General features: G+C 57.4%; 12 non-coding genes across 12 annotated transcripts; all 12 read right to left on the reverse strand.

The window, feature by feature from the left end:
* Positions 1 to 1,365: 1,365 nt before the first annotated feature.
* LOC144774411 (5S ribosomal RNA) lies at positions 1,366 to 1,484 on the reverse strand. The gene has a single exon (XR_013600243.1). It is a non-coding gene; the product is annotated as a 5S ribosomal RNA (ribosomal RNA).
* A 2,252-nt stretch (positions 1,485 to 3,736) lies between these two features.
* Positions 3,737 to 3,855, reverse strand: LOC144774423 (5S ribosomal RNA). The gene has a single exon (XR_013600245.1). It is a non-coding gene; the product is annotated as a 5S ribosomal RNA (ribosomal RNA).
* A 2,252-nt stretch (positions 3,856 to 6,107) lies between these two features.
* Positions 6,108 to 6,226, reverse strand: LOC144774436 (5S ribosomal RNA). The gene has a single exon (XR_013600253.1). It is a non-coding gene; the product is annotated as a 5S ribosomal RNA (ribosomal RNA).
* A 2,252-nt stretch (positions 6,227 to 8,478) lies between these two features.
* Positions 8,479 to 8,597, reverse strand: LOC144774448 (5S ribosomal RNA). Its single transcript, XR_013600255.1, has one exon. It is a non-coding gene; the product is annotated as a 5S ribosomal RNA (ribosomal RNA).
* A 2,252-nt stretch (positions 8,598 to 10,849) lies between these two features.
* LOC144774454 (5S ribosomal RNA) lies at positions 10,850 to 10,968 on the reverse strand. The gene has a single exon (XR_013600256.1). It is a non-coding gene; the product is annotated as a 5S ribosomal RNA (ribosomal RNA).
* Positions 10,969 to 13,220: 2,252 nt separating this feature from the next.
* Positions 13,221 to 13,339, reverse strand: LOC144774455 (5S ribosomal RNA). Its single transcript, XR_013600257.1, has one exon. It is a non-coding gene; the product is annotated as a 5S ribosomal RNA (ribosomal RNA).
* Positions 13,340 to 15,591: 2,252 nt separating this feature from the next.
* On the reverse strand, positions 15,592 to 15,710 carry LOC144774456 (5S ribosomal RNA). The gene has a single exon (XR_013600258.1). It is a non-coding gene; the product is annotated as a 5S ribosomal RNA (ribosomal RNA).
* A 2,244-nt stretch (positions 15,711 to 17,954) lies between these two features.
* Positions 17,955 to 18,073, reverse strand: LOC144774457 (5S ribosomal RNA). Its single transcript, XR_013600259.1, has one exon. It is a non-coding gene; the product is annotated as a 5S ribosomal RNA (ribosomal RNA).
* A 2,252-nt stretch (positions 18,074 to 20,325) lies between these two features.
* On the reverse strand, positions 20,326 to 20,444 carry LOC144774458 (5S ribosomal RNA). The gene has a single exon (XR_013600260.1). It is a non-coding gene; the product is annotated as a 5S ribosomal RNA (ribosomal RNA).
* Positions 20,445 to 21,355: 911 nt separating this feature from the next.
* Positions 21,356 to 21,474, reverse strand: LOC144774468 (5S ribosomal RNA). The gene has a single exon (XR_013600270.1). It is a non-coding gene; the product is annotated as a 5S ribosomal RNA (ribosomal RNA).
* A 2,248-nt stretch (positions 21,475 to 23,722) lies between these two features.
* On the reverse strand, positions 23,723 to 23,841 carry LOC144774481 (5S ribosomal RNA). Its single transcript, XR_013600282.1, has one exon. It is a non-coding gene; the product is annotated as a 5S ribosomal RNA (ribosomal RNA).
* A 2,252-nt stretch (positions 23,842 to 26,093) lies between these two features.
* LOC144774492 (5S ribosomal RNA) lies at positions 26,094 to 26,212 on the reverse strand. The gene has a single exon (XR_013600293.1). It is a non-coding gene; the product is annotated as a 5S ribosomal RNA (ribosomal RNA).
* Between the last annotated feature and the right edge of the window lie 330 nt (positions 26,213 to 26,542).

Genomic DNA, 26,542 nt, shown 5'->3' on the forward strand with positions numbered 1-26,542 from the left:
CTGGCTGCAAGTTTCCTTGTCTTTTTTTATCCGGGACAGAGCCCTGATATGCAAGTCCCATCCATGCCCAGGGCCCGCCCCGGTGTGCATAGAGAAAGAGAGACTCAGAGGAGGGACTGAGTGCTGCCTGGGTGAAGGGTCCTCCTTGCAAGCGGCCTGACTTCAGCAGCCGCCCCTCCTTGAAGGCAATGAGGCCCCGCCCGCCCTTTTTGGACAAAAAGATTGCATGTCAGGCTGAAGAAAGGACAGCTAGACAAACGCTCTTTATGTTCAGACCAGGCAGCCAGGAGCTGGACATGCGCTAAATGCACAGGCTCGCGGCTGCCTAAGCTGAAGTTTGCTGGGCTGAGGACGTCACCGCTTCGGTGGGCCTGACCTCCTCAGCTCAGCAAATGTCCTGGAGGCCCCCTCGTGACGAGGGAGAGCGTCAGGGATAGCCTCGTAGCTGGGCGCTTCGTTTTTAAGCCCTGAAGTGCCAACGGCCGAGTGTCTGTCGCTGACTCTGTCCCCCATCCTGCTCTGTGACGAGTGAGGGACTGCTGCCTCCCCTCATTGGCTGACCAAGGTAGCAGTCCCAACCCTCCTGGCAGCTCCCCGAGCCCTGCAGCAGCAGGTAAGTGTCGCTTTTTTGTTGACTGTTTGGTTCGCGCGTGTTAGTATGTATGAGGGTATGTGTATTTGTGAGTGAGTCTCCTGACAGGGGGGGGGGGAAGGGTGCGAGTGTCTGCATGTGAATGCATGAGTATAAGTGAGTGTGCATGCGTGTGCGCCCCGCTCCCCTCTCGGTTGTACTGAACGGCACTCGTTGCCTGCCTCTCTGCCTCAGCACTCCTCCTGCTCCCGGGCCGCTGGGAAAGGCCAAAAGAGGGGGACCAGGAACCGATGCTGCGACCCACTGGCGTCATGAAAAGTGAGGGTGCCTCCCTGCACGGTACTGAGAGGGCCCCCTCCGGGCTCAATCAGGAGCTCTCTGGCCAGGAGTGCAGTGCCGAGGGGGCCCCTTGGAGATAGGGGCCCCCCACGCACCGCGGGGGCTGCGTGGGCCTGCGTTATGCCCCTGCTGCGACCGGAGCAGCCCAGCAGCAGCTTGCAGCCGCCGGCAGAAGAAAACCCTCAGCTGGGGGGTGGTGAGGGGTCCCCTGTCCCCTGTCCCCTCTTAGGGCAAAGAGTTTCATCTTTTTTGACCCAGTGTAAAGTGCAGCCGAATTTTCAATTTCCGAATGGAAAGTTATGGACCCTGCGTGTTGTGAACTTGATGGCGTTTTCTTTTTGAAGAAAGTTGCGATAAAATAATAGAATAAATGCCCCCGCAAAAAAAGTAGAAAAACAAAAACAAAACGGAAGTGCCTGTAGCGAGAAGCAAAATGCCTACAGCACCTGGTATTCCCAGGCGGTCTCCCATCCAAGTACTAACCAGGCCCGACCCTGCTTAGCTTCCGAGATCGGACGAGATCGGGCGCATTCAGGGTGGTATGGCCGTAGGCACGAGAGGCCTCCGGTTCAGGCCTCTTGTGCCGACAACCCCCTCCACTCTGGAACGTGCTGCGCTGCACCTCACTTGCAAGCTTCACTCCAACAACCCTTTGCAAGCTTGCTACAGATAGCCAAAGAACAGCCCTCTCTTCCTCCAGCCTTGCACTCGCTTCTTTTCCAATCACACACAGGCTCCGGCCTCCCTTCAGGTGCCAGCCGGAGAACTAGCAAAGCAGCAGCCTGGGCTTTTCACCTTGGGGCACATTTACAATAACTGGCGCATCCCCGCCTATCAGCAGCAGGGATGCGCCAGTTATTGTGCGTCATGGATGCGCCGCATTCACAATGCGGCGCACCATGGGGCAAAAATGGACAGATGCGTGATGCATCTGCTGCCGTAAAGGTGGCGCATTGCTGGAGTTGCGTCGCAGGCGCCAAGCAGCTACAGCAAGGCTCGGGGGTGCCCTATCCTTAAAATGCTGCGTCAGTCCTTACGCCTGCTTCAAGCAGGCGCAGGGTTTTGACGCAGCATGGCCTTAAAAGTGACTGACTGAAATCTTGTCGATTTCACTCAGCCACTTTTGGGAGGCGTTCCTGCGCCGGAATGCCTACATGTGGCATAGGGCTTTACAACGTGACGCATCTCCCACATGCGTCACGTTGTAAATACCCCACAGAGTGGCGCTGGCTATGCGCCGCCACCGCGTCGCAACGGCGGTGTAAAAGAGGCGTAAAGGGCTTGTAAAACTGCCCCCAAGTGCCTAGCCTTGCTTTGCACTGGCCTCTAAGGCACTCTATCAGGCCACTGCTCTATGTAGCAGCGCCTGCCAGGCTACCGCTCTTCAACTCTGGCTCGCCCGCAGAAACATTGGGGTGACACTTTCTTTTCTGTGCAGCTCTGGCTGCAAGTTTCCTTGTCTTTTTTTATCCGGGACAGAGCCCTGATATGCAAGTCCCATCCATGCCCAGGGCCCGCCCCGGTGTGCATAGAGAAAGAGAGACTCAGAGGAGGGACTGAGTGCTGCCTGGGTGAAGGGTCCTCCTTGCAAGCGGCCTGACTTCAGCAGCCGCCCCTCCTTGAAGGCAATGAGGCCCCGCCCGCCCTTTTTGGACAAAAAGATTGCATGTCAGGCTGAAGAAAGGACAGCTAGACAAACGCTCTTTATGTTCAGACCAGGCAGCCAGGAGCTGGACATGCGCTAAATGCACAGGCTCGCGGCTGCCTAAGCTGAAGTTTGCTGGGCTGAGGACGTCACCGCTTCGGTGGGCCTGACCTCCTCAGCTCAGCAAATGTCCTGGAGGCCCCCTCGTGACGAGGGAGAGCGTCAGGGATAGCCTCGTAGCTGGGCGCTTCGTTTTTAAGCCCTGAAGTGCCAACGGCCGAGTGTCTGTCGCTGACTCTGTCCCCCATCCTGCTCTGTGACGAGTGAGGGACTGCTGCCTCCCCTCATTGGCTGACCAAGGTAGCAGTCCCAACCCTCCTGGCAGCTCCCCGAGCCCTGCAGCAGCAGGTAAGTGTCGCTTTTTTGTTGACTGTTTGGTTCGCGCGTGTTAGTATGTATGAGGGTATGTGTATTTGTGAGTGAGTCTCCTGACAGGGGGGGGGGGAAGGGTGCGAGTGTCTGCATGTGAATGCATGAGTATAAGTGAGTGTGCATGCGTGTGCGCCCCGCTCCCCTCTCGGTTGTACTGAACGGCACTCGTTGCCTGCCTCTCTGCCTCAGCACTCCTCCTGCTCCCGGGCCGCTGGGAAAGGCCAAAAGAGGGGGACCAGGAACCGATGCTGCGACCCACTGGCGTCATGAAAAGTGAGGGTGCCTCCCTGCACGGTACTGAGAGGGCCCCCTCCGGGCTCAATCAGGAGCTCTCTGGCCAGGAGTGCAGTGCCGAGGGGGCCCCTTGGAGATAGGGGCCCCCCACGCACCGCGGGGGCTGCGTGGGCCTGCGTTATGCCCCTGCTGCGACCGGAGCAGCCCAGCAGCAGCTTGCAGCCGCCGGCAGAAGAAAACCCTCAGCTGGGGGGTGGTGAGGGGTCCCCTGTCCCCTGTCCCCTCTTAGGGCAAAGAGTTTCATCTTTTTTGACCCAGTGTAAAGTGCAGCCGAATTTTCAATTTCCGAATGGAAAGTTATGGACCCTGCGTGTTGTGAACTTGATGGCGTTTTCTTTTTGAAGAAAGTTGCGATAAAATAATAGAATAAATGCCCCCGCAAAAAAAGTAGAAAAACAAAAACAAAACGGAAGTGCCTGTAGCGAGAAGCAAAATGCCTACAGCACCTGGTATTCCCAGGCGGTCTCCCATCCAAGTACTAACCAGGCCCGACCCTGCTTAGCTTCCGAGATCGGACGAGATCGGGCGCATTCAGGGTGGTATGGCCGTAGGCACGAGAGGCCTCCGGTTCAGGCCTCTTGTGCCGACAACCCCCTCCACTCTGGAACGTGCTGCGCTGCACCTCACTTGCAAGCTTCACTCCAACAACCCTTTGCAAGCTTGCTACAGATAGCCAAAGAACAGCCCTCTCTTCCTCCAGCCTTGCACTCGCTTCTTTTCCAATCACACACAGGCTCCGGCCTCCCTTCAGGTGCCAGCCGGAGAACTAGCAAAGCAGCAGCCTGGGCTTTTCACCTTGGGGCACATTTACAATAACTGGTGCATCCCCGCCTATCAGCAGCAGGGATGCGCCAGTTATTGTGCGTCATGGATGCGCCGCATTCACAATGCGGCGCACCATGGGGCAAAAATGGACAGATGCGTGATGCATCTGCTGCCGTAAAGGTGGCGCATTGCTGGAGTTGCGTCGCAGGCGCCAAGCAGCTACAGCAAGGCTCGGGGGTGCCCTATCCTTAAAATGCTGCGTCAGTCCTTACGCCTGCTTCAAGCAGGCGCAGGGTTTTGACGCAGCATGGCCTTAAAAGTGACTGACTGAAATCTTGTCGATTTCACTCAGCCACTTTTGGGAGGCGTTCCTGCGCCGGAATGCCTACATGTGGCATAGGGCTTTACAACGTGACGCATCTCCCACATGCGTCACGTTGTAAATACCCCACAGAGTGGCGCTGGCTATGCGCCGCCACCGCGTCGCAACGGCGGTGTAAAAGAGGCGTAAAGGGCTTGTAAAACTGCCCCCAAGTGCCTAGCCTTGCTTTGCACTGGCCTCTAAGGCACTCTATCAGGCCACTGCTCTATGTAGCAGCGCCTGCCAGGCTACCGCTCTTCAACTCTGGCTCGCCCGCAGAAACATTGGGGTGACACTTTCTTTTCTGTGCAGCTCTGGCTGCAAGTTTCCTTGTCTTTTTTTATCCGGGACAGAGCCCTGATATGCAAGTCCCATCCATGCCCAGGGCCCGCCCCGGTGTGCATAGAGAAAGAGAGACTCAGAGGAGGGACTGAGTGCTGCCTGGGTGAAGGGTCCTCCTTGCAAGCGGCCTGACTTCAGCAGCCGCCCCTCCTTGAAGGCAATGAGGCCCCGCCCGCCCTTTTTGGACAAAAAGATTGCATGTCAGGCTGAAGAAAGGACAGCTAGACAAACGCTCTTTATGTTCAGACCAGGCAGCCAGGAGCTGGACATGCGCTAAATGCACAGGCTCGCGGCTGCCTAAGCTGAAGTTTGCTGGGCTGAGGACGTCACCGCTTCGGTGGGCCTGACCTCCTCAGCTCAGCAAATGTCCTGGAGGCCCCCTCGTGACGAGGGAGAGCGTCAGGGATAGCCTCGTAGCTGGGCGCTTCGTTTTTAAGCCCTGAAGTGCCAACGGCCGAGTGTCTGTCGCTGACTCTGTCCCCCATCCTGCTCTGTGACGAGTGAGGGACTGCTGCCTCCCCTCATTGGCTGACCAAGGTAGCAGTCCCAACCCTCCTGGCAGCTCCCCGAGCCCTGCAGCAGCAGGTAAGTGTCGCTTTTTTGTTGACTGTTTGGTTCGCGCGTGTTAGTATGTATGAGGGTATGTGTATTTGTGAGTGAGTCTCCTGACAGGGGGGGGGGGAAGGGTGCGAGTGTCTGCATGTGAATGCATGAGTATAAGTGAGTGTGCATGCGTGTGCGCCCCGCTCCCCTCTCGGTTGTACTGAACGGCACTCGTTGCCTGCCTCTCTGCCTCAGCACTCCTCCTGCTCCCGGGCCGCTGGGAAAGGCCAAAAGAGGGGGACCAGGAACCGATGCTGCGACCCACTGGCGTCATGAAAAGTGAGGGTGCCTCCCTGCACGGTACTGAGAGGGCCCCCTCCGGGCTCAATCAGGAGCTCTCTGGCCAGGAGTGCAGTGCCGAGGGGGCCCCTTGGAGATAGGGGCCCCCCACGCACCGCGGGGGCTGCGTGGGCCTGCGTTATGCCCCTGCTGCGACCGGAGCAGCCCAGCAGCAGCTTGCAGCCGCCGGCAGAAGAAAACCCTCAGCTGGGGGGTGGTGAGGGGTCCCCTGTCCCCTGTCCCCTCTTAGGGCAAAGAGTTTCATCTTTTTTGACCCAGTGTAAAGTGCAGCCGAATTTTCAATTTCCGAATGGAAAGTTATGGACCCTGCGTGTTGTGAACTTGATGGCGTTTTCTTTTTGAAGAAAGTTGCGATAAAATAATAGAATAAATGCCCCCGCAAAAAAAGTAGAAAAACAAAAACAAAACGGAAGTGCCTGTAGCGAGAAGCAAAATGCCTACAGCACCTGGTATTCCCAGGCGGTCTCCCATCCAAGTACTAACCAGGCCCGACCCTGCTTAGCTTCCGAGATCGGACGAGATCGGGCGCATTCAGGGTGGTATGGCCGTAGGCACGAGAGGCCTCCGGTTCAGGCCTCTTGTGCCGACAACCCCCTCCACTCTGGAACGTGCTGCGCTGCACCTCACTTGCAAGCTTCACTCCAACAACCCTTTGCAAGCTTGCTACAGATAGCCAAAGAACAGCCCTCTCTTCCTCCAGCCTTGCACTCGCTTCTTTTCCAATCACACACAGGCTCCGGCCTCCCTTCAGGTGCCAGCCGGAGAACTAGCAAAGCAGCAGCCTGGGCTTTTCACCTTGGGGCACATTTACAATAACTGGCGCATCCCCGCCTATCAGCAGCAGGGATGCGCCAGTTATTGTGCGTCATGGATGCGCCGCATTCACAATGCGGCGCACCATGGGGCAAAAATGGACAGATGCGTGATGCATCTGCTGCCGTAAAGGTGGCGCATTGCTGGAGTTGCGTCGCAGGCGCCAAGCAGCTACAGCAAGGCTCGGGGGTGCCCTATCCTTAAAATGCTGCGTCAGTCCTTACGCCTGCTTCAAGCAGGCGCAGGGTTTTGACGCAGCATGGCCTTAAAAGTGACTGACTGAAATCTTGTCGATTTCACTCAGCCACTTTTGGGAGGCGTTCCTGCGCCGGAATGCCTACATGTGGCATAGGGCTTTACAACGTGACGCATCTCCCACATGCGTCACGTTGTAAATACCCCACAGAGTGGCGCTGGCTATGCGCCGCCACCGCGTCGCAACGGCGGTGTAAAAGAGGCGTAAAGGGCTTGTAAAACTGCCCCCAAGTGCCTAGCCTTGCTTTGCACTGGCCTCTAAGGCACTCTATCAGGCCACTGCTCTATGTAGCAGCGCCTGCCAGGCTACCGCTCTTCAACTCTGGCTCGCCCGCAGAAACATTGGGGTGACACTTTCTTTTCTGTGCAGCTCTGGCTGCAAGTTTCCTTGTCTTTTTTTATCCGGGACAGAGCCCTGATATGCAAGTCCCATCCATGCCCAGGGCCCGCCCCGGTGTGCATAGAGAAAGAGAGACTCAGAGGAGGGACTGAGTGCTGCCTGGGTGAAGGGTCCTCCTTGCAAGCGGCCTGACTTCAGCAGCCGCCCCTCCTTGAAGGCAATGAGGCCCCGCCCGCCCTTTTTGGACAAAAAGATTGCATGTCAGGCTGAAGAAAGGACAGCTAGACAAACGCTCTTTATGTTCAGACCAGGCAGCCAGGAGCTGGACATGCGCTAAATGCACAGGCTCGCGGCTGCCTAAGCTGAAGTTTGCTGGGCTGAGGACGTCACCGCTTCGGTGGGCCTGACCTCCTCAGCTCAGCAAATGTCCTGGAGGCCCCCTCGTGACGAGGGAGAGCGTCAGGGATAGCCTCGTAGCTGGGCGCTTCGTTTTTAAGCCCTGAAGTGCCAACGGCCGAGTGTCTGTCGCTGACTCTGTCCCCCATCCTGCTCTGTGACGAGTGAGGGACTGCTGCCTCCCCTCATTGGCTGACCAAGGTAGCAGTCCCAACCCTCCTGGCAGCTCCCCGAGCCCTGCAGCAGCAGGTAAGTGTCGCTTTTTTGTTGACTGTTTGGTTCGCGCGTGTTAGTATGTATGAGGGTATGTGTATTTGTGAGTGAGTCTCCTGACAGGGGGGGGGGGAAGGGTGCGAGTGTCTGCATGTGAATGCATGAGTATAAGTGAGTGTGCATGCGTGTGCGCCCCGCTCCCCTCTCGGTTGTACTGAACGGCACTCGTTGCCTGCCTCTCTGCCTCAGCACTCCTCCTGCTCCCGGGCCGCTGGGAAAGGCCAAAAGAGGGGGACCAGGAACCGATGCTGCGACCCACTGGCGTCATGAAAAGTGAGGGTGCCTCCCTGCACGGTACTGAGAGGGCCCCCTCCGGGCTCAATCAGGAGCTCTCTGGCCAGGAGTGCAGTGCCGAGGGGGCCCCTTGGAGATAGGGGCCCCCCACGCACCGCGGGGGCTGCGTGGGCCTGCGTTATGCCCCTGCTGCGACCGGAGCAGCCCAGCAGCAGCTTGCAGCCGCCGGCAGAAGAAAACCCTCAGCTGGGGGGTGGTGAGGGGTCCCCTGTCCCCTGTCCCCTCTTAGGGCAAAGAGTTTCATCTTTTTTGACCCAGTGTAAAGTGCAGCCGAATTTTCAATTTCCGAATGGAAAGTTATGGACCCTGCGTGTTGTGAACTTGATGGCGTTTTCTTTTTGAAGAAAGTTGCGATAAAATAATAGAATAAATGCCCCCGCAAAAAAAGTAGAAAAACAAAAACAAAACGGAAGTGCCTGTAGCGAGAAGCAAAATGCCTACAGCACCTGGTATTCCCAGGCGGTCTCCCATCCAAGTACTAACCAGGCCCGACCCTGCTTAGCTTCCGAGATCGGACGAGATCGGGCGCATTCAGGGTGGTATGGCCGTAGGCACGAGAGGCCTCCGGTTCAGGCCTCTTGTGCCGACAACCCCCTCCACTCTGGAACGTGCTGCGCTGCACCTCACTTGCAAGCTTCACTCCAACAACCCTTTGCAAGCTTGCTACAGATAGCCAAAGAACAGCCCTCTCTTCCTCCAGCCTTGCACTCGCTTCTTTTCCAATCACACACAGGCTCCGGCCTCCCTTCAGGTGCCAGCCGGAGAACTAGCAAAGCAGCAGCCTGGGCTTTTCACCTTGGGGCACATTTACAATAACTGGCGCATCCCCGCCTATCAGCAGCAGGGATGCGCCAGTTATTGTGCGTCATGGATGCGCCGCATTCACAATGCGGCGCACCATGGGGCAAAAATGGACAGATGCGTGATGCATCTGCTGCCGTAAAGGTGGCGCATTGCTGGAGTTGCGTCGCAGGCGCCAAGCAGCTACAGCAAGGCTCGGGGGTGCCCTATCCTTAAAATGCTGCGTCAGTCCTTACGCCTGCTTCAAGCAGGCGCAGGGTTTTGACGCAGCATGGCCTTAAAAGTGACTGACTGAAATCTTGTCGATTTCACTCAGCCACTTTTGGGAGGCGTTCCTGCGCCGGAATGCCTACATGTGGCATAGGGCTTTACAACGTGACGCATCTCCCACATGCGTCACGTTGTAAATACCCCACAGAGTGGCGCTGGCTATGCGCCGCCACCGCGTCGCAACGGCGGTGTAAAAGAGGCGTAAAGGGCTTGTAAAACTGCCCCCAAGTGCCTAGCCTTGCTTTGCACTGGCCTCTAAGGCACTCTATCAGGCCACTGCTCTATGTAGCAGCGCCTGCCAGGCTACCGCTCTTCAACTCTGGCTCGCCCGCAGAAACATTGGGGTGACACTTTCTTTTCTGTGCAGCTCTGGCTGCAAGTTTCCTTGTCTTTTTTTATCCGGGACAGAGCCCTGATATGCAAGTCCCATCCATGCCCAGGGCCCGCCCCGGTGTGCATAGAGAAAGAGAGACTCAGAGGAGGGACTGAGTGCTGCCTGGGTGAAGGGTCCTCCTTGCAAGCGGCCTGACTTCAGCAGCCGCCCCTCCTTGAAGGCAATGAGGCCCCGCCCGCCCTTTTTGGACAAAAAGATTGCATGTCAGGCTGAAGAAAGGACAGCTAGACAAACGCTCTTTATGTTCAGACCAGGCAGCCAGGAGCTGGACATGCGCTAAATGCACAGGCTCGCGGCTGCCTAAGCTGAAGTTTGCTGGGCTGAGGACGTCACCGCTTCGGTGGGCCTGACCTCCTCAGCTCAGCAAATGTCCTGGAGGCCCCCTCGTGACGAGGGAGAGCGTCAGGGATAGCCTCGTAGCTGGGCGCTTCGTTTTTAAGCCCTGAAGTGCCAACGGCCGAGTGTCTGTCGCTGACTCTGTCCCCCATCCTGCTCTGTGACGAGTGAGGGACTGCTGCCTCCCCTCATTGGCTGACCAAGGTAGCAGTCCCAACCCTCCTGGCAGCTCCCCGAGCCCTGCAGCAGCAGGTAAGTGTCGCTTTTTTGTTGACTGTTTGGTTCGCGCGTGTTAGTATGTATGAGGGTATGTGTATTTGTGAGTGAGTCTCCTGACAGGGGGGGGGGGAAGGGTGCGAGTGTCTGCATGTGAATGCATGAGTATAAGTGAGTGTGCATGCGTGTGCGCCCCGCTCCCCTCTCGGTTGTACTGAACGGCACTCGTTGCCTGCCTCTCTGCCTCAGCACTCCTCCTGCTCCCGGGCCGCTGGGAAAGGCCAAAAGAGGGGGACCAGGAACCGATGCTGCGACCCACTGGCGTCATGAAAAGTGAGGGTGCCTCCCTGCACGGTACTGAGAGGGCCCCCTCCGGGCTCAATCAGGAGCTCTCTGGCCAGGAGTGCAGTGCCGAGGGGGCCCCTTGGAGATAGGGGCCCCCCACGCACCGCGGGGGCTGCGTGGGCCTGCGTTATGCCCCTGCTGCGACCGGAGCAGCCCAGCAGCAGCTTGCAGCCGCCGGCAGAAGAAAACCCTCAGCTGGGGGGTGGTGAGGGGTCCCCTGTCCCCTGTCCCCTCTTAGGGCAAAGAGTTTCATCTTTTTTGACCCAGTGTAAAGTGCAGCCGAATTTTCAATTTCCGAATGGAAAGTTATGGACCCTGCGTGTTGTGAACTTGATGGCGTTTTCTTTTTGAAGAAAGTTGCGATAAAATAATAGAATAAATGCCCCCGCAAAAAAAGTAGAAAAACAAAAACAAAACGGAAGTGCCTGTAGCGAGAAGCAAAATGCCTACAGCACCTGGTATTCCCAGGCGGTCTCCCATCCAAGTACTAACCAGGCCCGACCCTGCTTAGCTTCCGAGATCGGACGAGATCGGGCGCATTCAGGGTGGTATGGCCGTAGGCACGAGAGGCCTCCGGTTCAGGCCTCTTGTGCCGACAACCCCCTCCACTCTGGAACGTGCTGCGCTGCACCTCACTTGCAAGCTTCACTCCAACAACCCTTTGCAAGCTTGCTACAGATAGCCAAAGAACAGCCCTCTCTTCCTCCAGCCTTGCACTCGCTTCTTTTCCAATCACACACAGGCTCCGGCCTCCCTTCAGGTGCCAGCCGGAGAACTAGCAAAGCAGCAGCCTGGGCTTTTCACCTTGGGGCACATTTACAATAACTGGCGCATCCCCGCCTATCAGCAGCAGGGATGCGCCAGTTATTGTGCGTCATGGATGCGCCGCATTCACAATGCGGCGCACCATGGGGCAAAAATGGACAGATGCGTGATGCATCTGCTGCCGTAAAGGTGGCGCATTGCTGGAGTTGCGTCGCAGGCGCCAAGCAGCTACAGCAAGGCTCGGGGGTGCCCTATCCTTAAAATGCTGCGTCAGTCCTTACGCCTGCTTCAAGCAGGCGCAGGGTTTTGACGCAGCATGGCCTTAAAAGTGACTGACTGAAATCTTGTCGATTTCACTCAGCCACTTTTGGGAGGCGTTCCTGCGCCGGAATGCCTACATGTGGCATAGGGCTTTACAACGTGACGCATCTCCCACATGCGTCACGTTGTAAATACCCCACAGAGTGGCGCTGGCTATGCGCCGCCACCGCGTCGCAACGGCGGTGTAAAAGAGGCGTAAAGGGCTTGTAAAACTGCCCCCAAGTGCCTAGCCTTGCTTTGCACTGGCCTCTAAGGCACTCTATCAGGCCACTGCTCTATGTAGCAGCGCCTGCCAGGCTACCGCTCTTCAACTCTGGCTCGCCCGCAGAAACATTGGGGTGACACTTTCTTTTCTGTGCAGCTCTGGCTGCAAGTTTCCTTGTCTTTTTTTATCCGGGACAGAGCCCTGATATGCAAGTCCCATCCATGCCCAGGGCCCGCCCCGGTGTGCATAGAGAAAGAGAGACTCAGAGGAGGGACTGAGTGCTGCCTGGGTGAAGGGTCCTCCTTGCAAGCGGCCTGACTTCAGCAGCCGCCCCTCCTTGAAGGCAATGAGGCCCCGCCCGCCCTTTTTGGACAAAAAGATTGCATGTCAGGCTGAAGAAAGGACAGCTAGACAAACGCTCTTTATGTTCAGACCAGGCAGCCAGGAGCTGGACATGCGCTAAATGCACAGGCTCGCGGCTGCCTAAGCTGAAGTTTGCTGGGCTGAGGACGTCACCGCTTCGGTGGGCCTGACCTCCTCAGCTCAGCAAATGTCCTGGAGGCCCCCTCGTGACGAGGGAGAGCGTCAGGGATAGCCTCGTAGCTGGGCGCTTCGTTTTTAAGCCCTGAAGTGCCAACGGCCGAGTGTCTGTCGCTGACTCTGTCCCCCATCCTGCTCTGTGACGAGTGAGGGACTGCTGCCTCCCCTCATTGGCTGACCAAGGTAGCAGTCCCAACCCTCCTGGCAGCTCCCCGAGCCCTGCAGCAGCAGGTAAGTGTCGCTTTTTTGTTGACTGTTTGGTTCGCGCGTGTTAGTATGTATGAGGGTATGTGTATTTGTGAGTGAGTCTCCTGACAGGGGGGGGGGGAAGGGTGCGAGTGTCTGCATGTGAATGCATGAGTATAAGTGAGTGTGCATGCGTGTGCGCCCCGCTCCCCTCTCGGTTGTACTGAACGGCACTCGTTGCCTGCCTCTCTGCCTCAGCACTCCTCCTGCTCCCGGGCCGCTGGGAAAGGCCAAAAGAGGGGGACCAGGAACCGATGCTGCGACCCACTGGCGTCATGAAAAGTGAGGGTGCCTCCCTGCACGGTACTGAGAGGGCCCCCTCCGGGCTCAATCAGGAGCTCTCTGGCCAGGAGTGCAGTGCCGAGGGGGCCCCTTGGAGATAGGGGCCCCCCACGCACCGCGGGGGCTGCGTGGGCCTGCGTTATGCCCCTGCTGCGACCGGAGCAGCCCAGCAGCAGCTTGCAGCCGCCGGCAGAAGAAAACCCTCAGCTGGGGGGTGGTGAGGGGTCCCCTGTCCCCTGTCCCCTCTTAGGGCAAAGAGTTTCATCTTTTTTGACCCAGTGTAAAGTGCAGCCGAATTTTCAATTTCCGAATGGAAAGTTATGGACCCTGCGTGTTGTGAACTTGATGGCGTTTTCTTTTTGAAGAAAGTTGCGATAAAATAATAGAATAAATGCCCCCGCAAAAAAAGTAGAAAAACAAAAACAAAACGGAAGTGCCTGTAGCGAGAAGCAAAATGCCTACAGCACCTGGTATTCCCAGGCGGTCTCCCATCCAAGTACTAACCAGGCCCGACCCTGCTTAGCTTCCGAGATCGGACGAGATCGGGCGCATTCAGGGTGGTATGGCCGTAGGCACGAGAGGCCTCCGGTTCAGGCCTCTTGTGCCGACAACCCCCTCCACTCTGGAACGTGCTGCGCTGCACCTCACTTGCAAGCTTCACTCCAACAACCCTTTGCAAGCTTGCTACAGATAGCCAAAGAACAGCCCTCTCTTCCTCCAGCCTTGCACTCGCTTCTTTTCCAATCACACACAGGCTCCGGCCTCCCTTCAGGTGCCAGCCGGAGAACTAGCAAAGCAGCAGCCTGGGCTTTTCACCTTGGGGCACATTTACAATAACTGGCGCATCCCCGCCTATCAGCAGCAGGGATGCGCCAGTTATTGTGCGTCATGGATGCGCCGCATTCACAATGCGGCGCACCATGGGGCAAAAATGGACAGATGCGTGATGCATCTGCTGCCGTAAAGGTGGCGCATTGCTGGAGTTGCGTCGCAGGCGCCAAGCAGCTACAGCAAGGCTCGGGGGTGCCCTATCCTTAAAATGCTGCGTCAGTCCTTACGCCTGCTTCAAGCAGGCGCAGGGTTTTGACGCAGCATGGCCTTAAAAGTGACTGACTGAAATCTTGTCGATTTCACTCAGCCACTTTTGGGAGGCGTTCCTGCGCCGGAATGCCTACATGTGGCATAGGGCTTTACAACGTGACGCATCTCCCACATGCGTCACGTTGTAAATACCCCACAGAGTGGCGCTGGCTATGCGCCGCCACCGCGTCGCAACGGCGGTGTAAAAGAGGCGTAAAGGGCTTGTAAAACTGCCCCCAAGTGCCTAGCCTTGCTTTGCACTGGCCTCTAAGGCACTCTATCAGGCCACTGCTCTATGTAGCAGCGCCTGCCAGGCTACCGCTCTTCAACTCTGGCTCGCCCGCAGAAACATTGGGGTGACACTTTCTTTTCTGTGCAGCTCTGGCTGCAAGTTTCCTTGTCTTTTTTTATCCGGGACAGAGCCCTGATATGCAAGTCCCATCCATGCCCAGGGCCCGCCCCGGTGTGCATAGAGAAAGAGAGACTCAGAGGAGGGACTGAGTGCTGCCTGGGTGAAGGGTCCTCCTTGCAAGCGGCCTGACTTCAGCAGCCGCCCCTCCTTGAAGGCAATGAGGCCCCGCCCGCCCTTTTTGGACAAAAAGATTGCATGTCAGGCTGAAGAAAGGACAGCTAGACAAACGCTCTTTATGTTCAGACCAGGCAGCCAGGAGCTGGACATGCGCTAAATGCACAGGCTCGCGGCTGCCTAAGCTGAAGTTTGCTGGGCTGAGGACGTCACCGCTTCGGTGGGCCTGACCTCCTCAGCTCAGCAAATGTCCTGGAGGCCCCCTCGTGACGAGGGAGAGCGTCAGGGATAGCCTCGTAGCTGGGCGCTTCGTTTTTAAGCCCTGAAGTGCCAACGGCCGAGTGTCTGTCGCTGACTCTGTCCCCCATCCTGCTCTGTGACGAGTGAGGGACTGCTGCCTCCCCTCATTGGCTGACCAAGGTAGCAGTCCCAACCCTCCTGGCAGCTCCCCGAGCCCTGCAGCAGCAGGTAAGTGTCGCTTTTTTGTTGACTGTTTGGTTCGCGCGTGTTAGTATGTATGAGGGTATGTGTATTTGTGAGTGAGTCTCCTGACAGGGGGGGGGGGAAGGGTGCGAGTGTCTGCATGTGAATGCATGAGTATAAGTGAGTGTGCATGCGTGTGCGCCCCGCTCCCCTCTCGGTTGTACTGAACGGCACTCGTTGCCTGCCTCTCTGCCTCAGCACTCCTCCTGCTCCCGGGCCGCTGGGAAAGGCCAAAAGAGGGGGACCAGGAACCGATGCTGCGACCCACTGGCGTCATGAAAAGTGAGGGTGCCTCCCTGCACGGTACTGAGAGGGCCCCCTCCGGGCTCAATCAGGAGCTCTCTGGCCAGGAGTGCAGTGCCGAGGGGGCCCCTTGGAGATAGGGGCCCCCCACGCACCGCGGGGGCTGCGTGGGCCTGCGTTATGCCCCTGCTGCGACCGGAGCAGCCCAGCAGCAGCTTGCAGCCGCCGGCAGAAGAAAACCCTCAGCTGGGGGGTGGTGAGGGGTCCCCTGTCCCCTGTCCCCTCTTAGGGCAAAGAGTTTCATCTTTTTTGACCCAGTGTAAAGTGCAGCCGAATTTTCAATTTCCGAATGGAAAGTTATGGACCCTGCGTGTTGTGAACTTGATGGCGTTTTCTTTTTGAAGAAAGTTGCGATAAAATAATAGAATAAATGCCCCCGCAAAAAAAGTAGAAAAACAAAAACAAAACGGAAGTGCCTGTAGCGAGAAGCAAAATGCCTACAGCACCTGGTATTCCCAGGCGGTCTCCCATCCAAGTACTAACCAGGCCCGACCCTGCTTAGCTTCCGAGATCGGACGAGATCGGGCGCATTCAGGGTGGTATGGCCGTAGGCACGAGAGGCCTCCGGTTCAGGCCTCTTGTGCCGACAACCCCCTCCACTCTGGAACGTGCTGCGCTGCACCTCACTTGCAAGCTTCACTCCAACAACCCTTTGCAAGCTTGCTACAGATAGCCAAAGAACAGCCCTCTCTTCCTCCAGCCTTGCACTCGCTTCTCAATCGCACACAGGCTCCGGCCTCCCTTCAGGTGCCAGCCGGAGAACTAGCAAAGCAGCAGCCTGGGCTTTTCACCTTGGGGCACATTTACAATAACTGGCGCATCCCCGCCTATCAGCAGCAGGGATGCGCCAGTTATTGTGCGTCATGGATGCGCCGCATTCACAATGCGGCGCACCATGGGGCAAAAATGGACAGATGCGTGATGCATCTGCTGCCGTAAAGGTGGCGCATTGCTGGAGTTGCGTCGCAGGCGCCAAGCAGCTACAGCAAGGCTCGGGGGTGCCCTATCCTTAAAATGCTGCGTCAGTCCTTACGCCTGCTTCAAGCAGGCGCAGGGTTTTGACGCAGCATGGCCTTAAAAGTGACTGACTGAAATCTTGTCGATTTCACTCAGCCACTTTTGGGAGGCGTTCCTGCGCCGGAATGCCTACATGTGGCATAGGGCTTTACAACGTGACGCATCTCCCACATGCGTCACGTTGTAAATACCCCACAGAGTGGCGCTGGCTATGCGCCGCCACCGCGTCGCAACGGCGGTGTAAAAGAGGCGTAAAGGGCTTGTAAAACTGCCCCCAAGTGCCTAGCCTTGCTTTGCACTGGCCTCTAAGGCACTCTATCAGGCCACTGTTCTATGTGGCAGCGCCTGCCAGGCTACCGCTCTTCAACTCTGGCTCGCCCGCAGAAACATTGGGGTGACACTTTCTTTTCTGTGCAGCTCTGGCTGCAAGTTTCCTTGTCTTTTTTTATCCGGGACAGAGCCCTGATATGCAAGTCCCATCCATGCCCAGGGCCCGCCCCGGTGTGCATAGAGAAAGAGAGACTCAGAGGAGGGACTGAGTGCTGCCTGGGTGAAGGGTCCTCCTTGCAAGCGGCCTGACTTCAGCAGCCGCCCCTCCTTGAAGGCAGTGAGGCCCCGCCCGCCCTTTTTGGACAAAAAGATTGCATGTCAGGCTGAAGAAAGGACAGCTAGACAAACACTCTTTATGTTCAGACCAGGCAGCCAGGAGCTGGACATGCGCTAAATGCACAGGCTCGCGGCTGCCTAAGCTGAAGTTTGCTGGGCTGAGGACGTCACCGCTTCGGTGGGCCTGACCTCCTCAGCTCAGCAAATGTCCTGGAGGCCCCCTCGTGACGAGGGAGAGCGTCAGGGATAGCCTCGTAGCTGGGCGCTTCGTTTTTAAGCCCTGAAGTGCCAACGGCCGAGTGTCTGTCGCTGACTCTGTCCCCCATCCTGCTCTGTGACGAGTGAGGGACTGCTGCCTCCCCTCATTGGCTGACCAAGGTAGCAGTCCCAACCCTCCTGGCAGCTCCCCGAGCCCTGCAGCAGCAGGTAAGTGTCGCTTTTTTGTTGACTGTTTGGTTCGCGCGTGTTAGTATATATGAGTGCATGTGTATTTGTGAGTGAGTCTCCTGACAGGGGGGGGGGGGGGAAGGGTGCGAGTGTCTGCATGTGAATGCATGAGTATAAGTGAGTGTGCATGCGTGTGCGCCCCGCTCCCCTCTCGGTTGTACTGAACGGCACTCGTTGCCTGCCTCTCTGCCTCAGCACTCCTCCTGCTCCCGGGCCGCTGGGAAAGGCCAAAAGAGGGGGACCAGGAACCGATGCTGCGACCCACTGGCGTCATGAAAAGTGAGGGTGCCTCCCTGCACGGTACTGAGAGGGCCCCCTCCGGGCTCAATCAGGAGCTCTCTGGCCAGGAGTGCAGTGCCGAGGGGGCCCCTTGGAGATAGGGGCCCCCCACGCACCGCGGGGGCTGCGTGGGCCTGCGTTATGCCCCTGCTGCGACCGGAGCAGCCCAGCAGCAGCTTGCAGCCGCCGGCAGAAGAAAACCCTCAGCTGGGGGGTGGTGAGGGGTCCCCTGTCCCCTCTTAGGGCAAAGAGTTTCATCTTTTTTGACCCAGTGTAAAGTGCAGCCGAATTTTCAATTTCCGAATGGAAAGTTATGGACCCTGCGTGTTGTGAACTTGATGGCGTTTTCTTTTTGAAGAAAGTTGCGATAAAATAATAGAATAAATGCCCCCGCAAAAAAAGTAGAAAAACAAAAACAAAACGGAAGTGCCTGTAGCGAGAAGCAAAATGCCTACAGCACCTGGTATTCCCAGGCGGTCTCCCATCCAAGTACTAACCAGGCCCGACCCTGCTTAGCTTCCGAGATCGGACGAGATCGGGCGCATTCAGGGTGGTATGGCCGTAGGCACGAGAGGCCTCCGGTTCAGGCCTCTTGTGCCGACAACCCCCTCCACTCTGGAACGTGCTGCGCTGCACCTCACTTGCAAGCTTCACTCCAACAACCCTTTGCAAGCTTGCTACAGATAGCCAAAGAACAGCCCTCTCTTCCTCCAGCCTTGCACTCGCTTCTTTTCCAATCACACACAGGCTCCGGCCTCCCTTCAGGTGCCAGCCGGAGAACTAGCAAAGCAGCAGCCTGGGCTTTTCACCTTGGGGCACATTTACAATAACTGGCGCATCCCCGCCTATCAGCAGCAGGGATGCGCCAGTTATTGTGCGTCATGGATGCGCCGCATTCACAATGCGGCGCACCATGGGGCAAAAATGGACAGATGCGTGATGCATCTGCTGCCGTAAAGGTGGCGCATTGCTGGAGTTGCGTCGCAGGCGCCAAGCAGCTACAGCAAGGCTCGGGGGTGCCCTATCCTTAAAATGCTGCGTCAGTCCTTACGCCTGCTTCAAGCAGGCGCAGGGTTTTGACGCAGCATGGCCTTAAAAGTGACTGACTGAAATCTTGTCGATTTCACTCAGCCACTTTTGGGAGGCGTTCCTGCGCCGGAATGCCTACATGTGGCATAGGGCTTTACAACGTGACGCATCTCCCACATGCGTCACGTTGTAAATACCCCACAGAGTGGCGCTGGCTCTGCGCCGCCACCGCGTCGCAACGGCGGTGTAAAAGAGGCGTAAAGGGCTTGTAAAACTGCCCCCAAGTGCCTAGCCTTGCTTTGCACTGGCCTCTAAGGCACTCTATCAGGCCACTGCTCTATGTAGCAGCGCCTGCCAGGCTACCGCTCTTCAACTCTGGCTCGCCCGCAGAAACATTGGGGTGACACTTTCTTTTCTGTGCAGCTCTGGCTGCAAGTTTCCTTGTCTTTTTTTATCCGGGACAGAGCCCTGATATGCAAGTCCCATCCATGCCCAGGGCCCGCCCCGGTGTGCATAGAGAAAGAGAGACTCAGAGGAGGGACTGAGTGCTGCCTGGGTGAAGGGTCCTCCTTGCAAGCGGCCTGACTTCAGCAGCCGCCCCTCCTTGAAGGCAATGAGGCCCCGCCCGCCCTTTTTGGACAAAAAGATTGCATGTCAGGCTGAAGAAAGGACAGCTAGACAAACGCTCTTTATGTTCAGACCAGGCAGCCAGGAGCTGGACATGCGCTAAATGCACAGGCTCGCGGCTGCCTAAGCTGAAGTTTGCTGGGCTGAGGACGTCACCGCTTCGGTGGGCCTGACCTCCTCAGCTCAGCAAATGTCCTGGAGGCCCCCTCGTGACGAGGGAGAGCGTCAGGGATAGCCTCGTAGCTGGGCGCTTCGTTTTTAAGCCCTGAAGTGCCAACGGCCGAGTGTCTGTCGCTGACTCTGTCCCCCATCCTGCTCTGTGACGAGTGAGGGACTGCTGCCTCCCCTCATTGGCTGACCAAGGTAGCAGTCCCAACCCTCCTGGCAGCTCCCCGAGCCCTGCAGCAGCAGGTAAGTGTCGCTTTTTTGTTGACTGTTTGGTTCGCGCGTGTTAGTATGTATGAGGGTATGTGTATTTGTGAGTGAGTCTCCTGACAGGGGGGGGGGGAAGGGTGCGAGTGTCTGCATGTGAATGCATGAGTATAAGTGAGTGTGCATGCGTGTGCGCCCCGCTCCCCTCTCGGTTGTACTGAACGGCACTCGTTGCCAGCCTCTCTGCCTCAGCACTCCTCCTGCTCCCGGGCCGCTGGGAAAGGCCAAAAGAGGGGGACCAGGAACCGATGCTGCGACCCACTGGCGTCATGAAAAGTGAGGGTGCCTCCCTGCACGGTACTGAGAGGGCCCCCTCCGGGCTCAATCAGGAGCTCTCTGGCCAGGAGTGCAGTGCCGAGGGGGCCCCTTGGAGATAGGGGCCCCCCACGCACCGCGGGGGCTGCGTGGGCCTGCGTTATGCCGCTGCTGCGACCGGAGCAGCCCAGCAGCAGCTTGCAGCCGCCGGCAGAAGAAAACCCTCAGCTGGGGGGTGGTGAGGGGTCCCCTGTCCCCTGTCCCCTCTTAGGGCAAAGAGTTTCATCTTTTTTGACCCAGTGTAAAGTGCAGCCGAATTTTCAATTTCCGAATGGAAAGTTATGGACCCTGCGTGTTGTGAACTTGATGGCGTTTTCTTTTTGAAGAAAGTTGCGATAAAATAATAGAATAAATGCCCCCGCAAAAAAAGTAGAAAAACAAAAACAAAACGGAAGTGCCTGTAGCGAGAAGCAAAATGCCTACAGCACCTGGTATTCCCAGGCGGTCTCCCATCCAAGTACTAACCAGGCCCGACCCTGCTTAGCTTCCGAGATCGGACGAGATCGGGCGCATTCAGGGTGGTATGGCCGTAGGCACGAGAGGCCTCCGGTTCAGGCCTCTTGTGCCGAGGCAGCCCCCGTGACGTCACCAGGCTCCCTTCCAGTGCATTTGCACGTTTCCCTTTGAACACCTGCCCTCCCTTTCAAAGTCCCTGCGCACGGCCATCTCTCGCGCTTGCTGAGGCTGGGACCGCCCTTCCTGAGGGGCCGGCACTAGCAGCAGCAGCAGCAGCAGCAGCAGACCAGCAGCCTGACGTTTTGATTTAACAAGCGCCTAGAAGGCACTCTGCTCGGGCCGCTTCTCTACGTGCCAAAGCCCCCCCCCCCCCCTTCCGGCTGGCGGTGCTTAGGGGGGGGGGGGGCTGAGCAGCTTAATGCTCACCCCAACTCTGGCGAGGCGACTTCTTGAACCCTCAAGCTCTGCCTGCAAGTCCCCTATTGTTGTTTTGTTTTGTTTTGAAATCAAGAACAGGCCCCTCGTGTGCAAATAATGCCCATGCCCCGGCCCTCTGTGGGTATAGAAGAGCGAGTGAGGCGAGGGTCCGAGTAGTCCAGGGCCCTTCATGTCACCCGCCTGGCTCTCTGCCACCCTCAGCAGCCCCCTGCTCGCTCCCAGCCGAGAGAGGGGGGCCCGGAACCGGGGCCGGCGCAGCCCCTCAGCAGCAGCAGCAGCAGCATGCAGCAGCAGCTCCCCAGTCTTAGCTGGGAGTCCTCTGTCCTGCCTTAGGGCAAAGCTTTTCTTCTTTTTCTTTCAGTTTTCAAGTTTACAGTTAAGGGCCACGTATATTGTAAACTCCATGCCGGATTCTTCATAAATACATTAAAAAAAAAAAAGAGAGGAGAGGAGGAGAGCAGAATATTTTTTTTCTTTTAAAAAAGTGCTATGAGCGAGTTAGATTAGGTGTGAATGTGCAAGGGCCGAGCTTGGTGTCAGCGAGTGGCAAAATGCCTACAGCACCTGGTATTCCCAGGCGGTCTCCCATCCAAGTACTAACCAGGCCCGACCCTGCTTAGCTTCCGAGATCGGACGAGATCGGGCGCATTCAGGGTGGTATGGCCGTAGGCATGAGAGGCCTCCGGTTCAGGCCTCTTGTGCCGACAACCCCCTCCACTCTGGAACGTGCTGCGCTGCACCTCCCTTGCAAGCGTCACTCCAACAACCCTTTGCAAGCTTGCTACAGATAGCCAAAGAACAGCCCTCTCTTCCTCCAGCCTTGCACTCGCTTCTTTTCCAATCGCACACAGGCTCCGGCCTCCCTTCAGGTGCCAGCCGGAGAACTAGCAAAGCAGCAGCCTGGGCTTTTCACCTTGGGGCACATTTACAATAACTGGCGCATCCCCGCCTATCAGCAGCAGGGATGCGCCAGTTATTGTGCGTCATGGATGCGCCGCATTCACAATGCGGCGCACCATGGGGCAAAAATGGACAGATGCGTGATGCATCTGCTGCCGTAAAGGTGGCGCATTGCTGGAGTTGCGTCGCAGGCGCCAAGCAGCTACAGCAAGGCTCGGGGGTGCCCTATCCTTAAAATGCTGCGTCAGTCCTTACGCCTGCTTCAAGCAGGCGCAGGGTTTTGACGCAGCATGGCCTTAAAAGTGACTGACTGAAATCTTGTCGATTTCACTCAGCCACTTTTGGGAGGCGTTCCTGCGCCGGAATGCCTACATGTGGCATAGGGCTTTACAACGTGACGCATCTCCCACATGCGTCACGTTGTAAATACCCCACAGAGTGGCGCTGGCTATGCGCCGCCACCGCGTCGCAACGGCGGTGTAAAAGAGGCGTAAAGGGCTTGTAAAACTGCCCCCAAGTGCCTAGCCTTGCTTTGCACTGGCCTCTAAGGCACTCTATCAGGCCACTGTTCTATGTGGCAGCGCCTGCCAGGCTACCGCTCTTCAACTCTGGCTCGCCCGCAGAAACATTGGGGTGACACTTTCTTTTCTGTGCAGCTCTGGCTGCAAGTTTCCTTGTCTTTTTTTATCCGGGACAGAGCCCTGATATGCAAGTCCCATCCATGCCCAGGGCCCGCCCCGGTGTGCATAGAGAAAGAGAGACTCAGAGGAGGGACTGAGTGCTGCCTGGGTGAAGGGTCCTCCTTGCAAGCGGCCTGACTTCAGCAGCCGCCCCTCCTTGAAGGCAGTGAGGCCCCGCCCGCCCTTTTTGGACAAAAAGATTGCATGTCAGGCTGAAGAAAGGACAGCTAGACAAACACTCTTTATGTTCAGACCAGGCAGCCAGGAGCTGGACATGCGCTAAATGCACAGGCTCGCGGCTGCCTAAGCTGAAGTTTGCTGGGCTGAGGACGTCACCGCTTCGGTGGGCCTGACCTCCTCAGCTCAGCAAATGTCCTGGAGGCCCCCTCGTGACGAGGGAGAGCGTCAGGGATAGCCTCGTAGCTGGGCGCTTCGTTTTTAAGCCCTGAAGTGCCAACGGCCGAGTGTCTGTCGCTGACTCTGTCCCCCATCCTGCTCTGTGACGAGTGAGGGACTGCTGCCTCCCCTCATTGGCTGACCAAGGTAGCAGTCCCAACCCTCCTGGCAGCTCCCCGAGCCCTGCAGCAGCAGGTAAGTGTCGCTTTTTTGTTGACTGTTTGGTTCGCGCGTGTTAGTATATATGAGTGCATGTGTATTTGTGAGTGAGTCTCCTGACAGGGGGGGGGGGGGGAAGGGTGCGAGTGTCTGCATGTGAATGCATGAGTATAAGTGAGTGTGCATGCGTGTGCGCCCCGCTCCCCTCTCGGTTGTACTGAACGGCACTCGTTGCCTGCCTCTCTGCCTCAGCACTCCTCCTGCTCCCGGGCCGCTGGGAAAGGCCAAAAGAGGGGGACCAGGAACCGATGCTGCGACCCACTGGCGTCATGAAAAGTGAGGGTGCCTCCCTGCACGGTACTGAGAGGGCCCCCTCCGGGCTCAATCAGGAGCTCTCTGGCCAGGAGTGCAGTGCCGAGGGGGCCCCTTGGAGATAGGGGCCCCCCACGCACCGCGGGGGCTGCGTGGGCCTGCGTTATGCCCCTGCTGCGACCGGAGCAGCCCAGCAGCAGCTTGCAGCCGCCGGCAGAAGAAAACCCTCAGCTGGGGGGTGGTGAGGGGTCCCCTGTCCCCTCTTAGGGCAAAGAGTTTCATCTTTTTTGACCCAGTGTAAAGTGCAGCCGAATTTTCAATTTCCGAATGGAAAGTTATGGACCCTGCGTGTTGTGAACTTGATGGCGTTTTCTTTTTGAAGAAAGTTGCGATAAAATAATAGAATAAATGCCCCCGCAAAAAAAGTAGAAAAACAAAAACAAAACGGAAGTGCCTGTAGCGAGAAGCAAAATGCCTACAGCACCTGGTATTCCCAGGCGGTCTCCCATCCAAGTACTAACCAGGCCCGACCCTGCTTAGCTTCCGAGATCGGACGAGATCGGGCGCATTCAGGGTGGTATGGCCGTAGGCACGAGAGGCCTCCGGTTCAGGCCTCTTGTGCCGACAACCCCCTCCACTCTGGAACGTGCTGCGCTGCACCTCACTTGCAAGCTTCACTCCAACAACCCTTTGCAAGCTTGCTACAGATAGCCAAAGAACAGCCCTCTCTTCCTCCAGCCTTGCACTCGCTTCTTTTCCAATCACACACAGGCTCCGGCCTCCCTTCAGGTGCCAGCCGGAGAACTAGCAAAGCAGCAGCCTGGGCTTTTCACCTTGGGGCACATTTACAATAACTGGCGCATCCCCGCCTATCAGCAGCAGGGATGCGCCAGTTATTGTGCGTCATGGATGCGCCGCATTCACAATGCGGCGCACCATGGGGCAAAAATGGACAGATGCGTGATGCATCTGCTGCCGTAAAGGTGGCGCATTGCTGGAGTTGCGTCGCAGGCGCCAAGCAGCTACAGCAAGGCTCGGGGGTGCCCTATCCTTAAAATGCTGCGTCAGTCCTTACGCCTGCTTCAAGCAGGCGCAGGGTTTTGACGCAGCATGGCCTTAAAAGTGACTGACTGAAATCTTGTCGATTTCACTCAGCCACTTTTGGGAGGCGTTCCTGCGCCGGAATGCCTACATGTGGCATAGGGCTTTACAACGTGACGCATCTCCCACATGCGTCACGTTGTAAATACCCCACAGAGTGGCGCTGGCTCTGCGCCGCCACCGCGTCGCAACGGCGGTGTAAAAGAGGCGTAAAGGGCTTGTAAAACTGCCCCCAAGTGCCTAGCCTTGCTTTGCACTGGCCTCTAAGGCACTCTATCAGGCCACTGCTCTATGTAGCAGCGCCTGCCAGGCTACCGCTCTTCAACTCTGGCTCGCCCGCAGAAACATTGGGGTGACACTTTCTTTTCTGTGCAGCTCTGGCTGCAAGTTTCCTTGTCTTTTTTTATCCGGGACAGAGCCCTGATATGCAAGTCCCATCCATGCCCAGGGCCCGCCCCGGTGTGCATAGAGAAAGAGAGACTCAGAGGAGGGACTGAGTGCTGCCTGGGTGAAGGGTCCTCCTTGCAAGCGGCCTGACTTCAGCAGCCGCCCCTCCTTGAAGGCAATGAGGCCCCGCCCGCCCTTTTTGGACAAAAAGATTGCATGTCAGGCTGAAGAAAGGACAGCTAGACAAACGCTCTTTATGTTCAGACCAGGCAGCCAGGAGCTGGACATGCGCTAAATGCACAGGCTCGCGGCTGCCTAAGCTGAAGTTTGCTGGGCTGAGGACGTCACCGCTTCGGTGGGCCTGACCTCCTCAGCTCAGCAAATGTCCTGGAGGCCCCCTCGTGACGAGGGAGAGCGTCAGGGATAGCCTCGTAGCTGGGCGCTTCGTTTTTAAGCCCTGAAGTGCCAACGGCCGAGTGTCTGTCGCTGACTCTGTCCCCCATCCTGCTCTGTGACGAGTGAGGGACTGCTGCCTCCCCTCATTGGCTGACCAAGGTAGCAGTCCCAACCCTCCTGGCAGCTCCCCGAGCCCTGCAGCAGCAGGTAAGTGTCGCTTTTTTGTTGACTGTTTGGTTCGCGCGTGTTAGTATGTATGAGGGTATGTGTATTTGTGAGTGAGTCTCCTGACAGGGGGGGGGGGAAGGGTGCGAGTGTCTGCATGTGAATGCATGAGTATAAGTGAGTGTGCATGCGTGTGCGCCCCGCTCCCCTCTCGGTTGTACTGAACGGCACTCGTTGCCAGCCTCTCTGCCTCAGCACTCCTCCTGCTCCCGGGCCGCTGGGAAAGGCCAAAAGAGGGGGACCAGGAACCGATGCTGCGACCCACTGGCGTCATGAAAAGTGAGGGTGCCTCCCTGCACGGTACTGAGAGGGCCCCCTCCGGGCTCAATCAGGAGCTCTCTGGCCAGGAGTGCAGTGCCGAGGGGGCCCCTTGGAGATAGGGGCCCCCCACGCACCGCGGGGGCTGCGTGGGCCTGCGTTATGCCGCTGCTGCGACCGGAGCAGCCCAGCAGCAGCTTGCAGCCGCCGGCAGAAGAAAACCCTCAGCTGGGGGGTGGTGAGGGGTCCCCTGTCCCCTGTCCCCTCTTAGGGCAAAGAGTTTCATCTTTTTTGACCCAGTGTAAAGTGCAGCCGAATTTTCAATTTCCGAATGGAAAGTTATGGACCCTGCGTGTTGTGAACTTGATGGCGTTTTCTTTTTGAAGAAAGTTGCGATAAAATAATAGAATAAATGCCCCCGCAAAAAAAGTAGAAAAACAAAAACAAAACGGAAGTGCCTGTAGCGAGAAGCAAAATGCCTACAGCACCTGGTATTCCCAGGCGGTCTCCCATCCAAGTACTAACCAGGCCCGACCCTGCTTAGCTTCCGAGATCGGACGAGATCGGGCGCATTCAGGGTGGTATGGCCGTAGGCACGAGAGGCCTCCGGTTCAGGCCTCTTGTGCCGAGGCAGCCCCCGTGACGTCACCAGGCTCCCTTCCAGTGCATTTGCACGTTTCCCTTTGAACACCTGCCCTCCCTTTCAAAGTCCCTGCGCACGGCCATCTCTCGCGCTTGCTGAGGCTGGGACCGCCCTTCCTGAGGGGCCGGCACTAGCAGCAGCAGCAGCAGCAGCAGCAGCAGACCAGCAGCCTGACGTTTTGATTTAACAAGCGCCTAGAAGGCACTCTGCTCGGGCCGCTTCTCTACGTGCCAAAGCCCCCCCCCCCCCTTCCGGCTGGCGGTGCGTTGGGGGGGGGGGGGC

Source organism: Lissotriton helveticus, chromosome 8, assembly GCF_964261635.1.
Source record: "Lissotriton helveticus chromosome 8, aLisHel1.1, whole genome shotgun sequence".
In the NCBI taxonomy this organism is placed as follows: domain Eukaryota; kingdom Metazoa; phylum Chordata; class Amphibia; order Caudata; family Salamandridae; genus Lissotriton; species Lissotriton helveticus.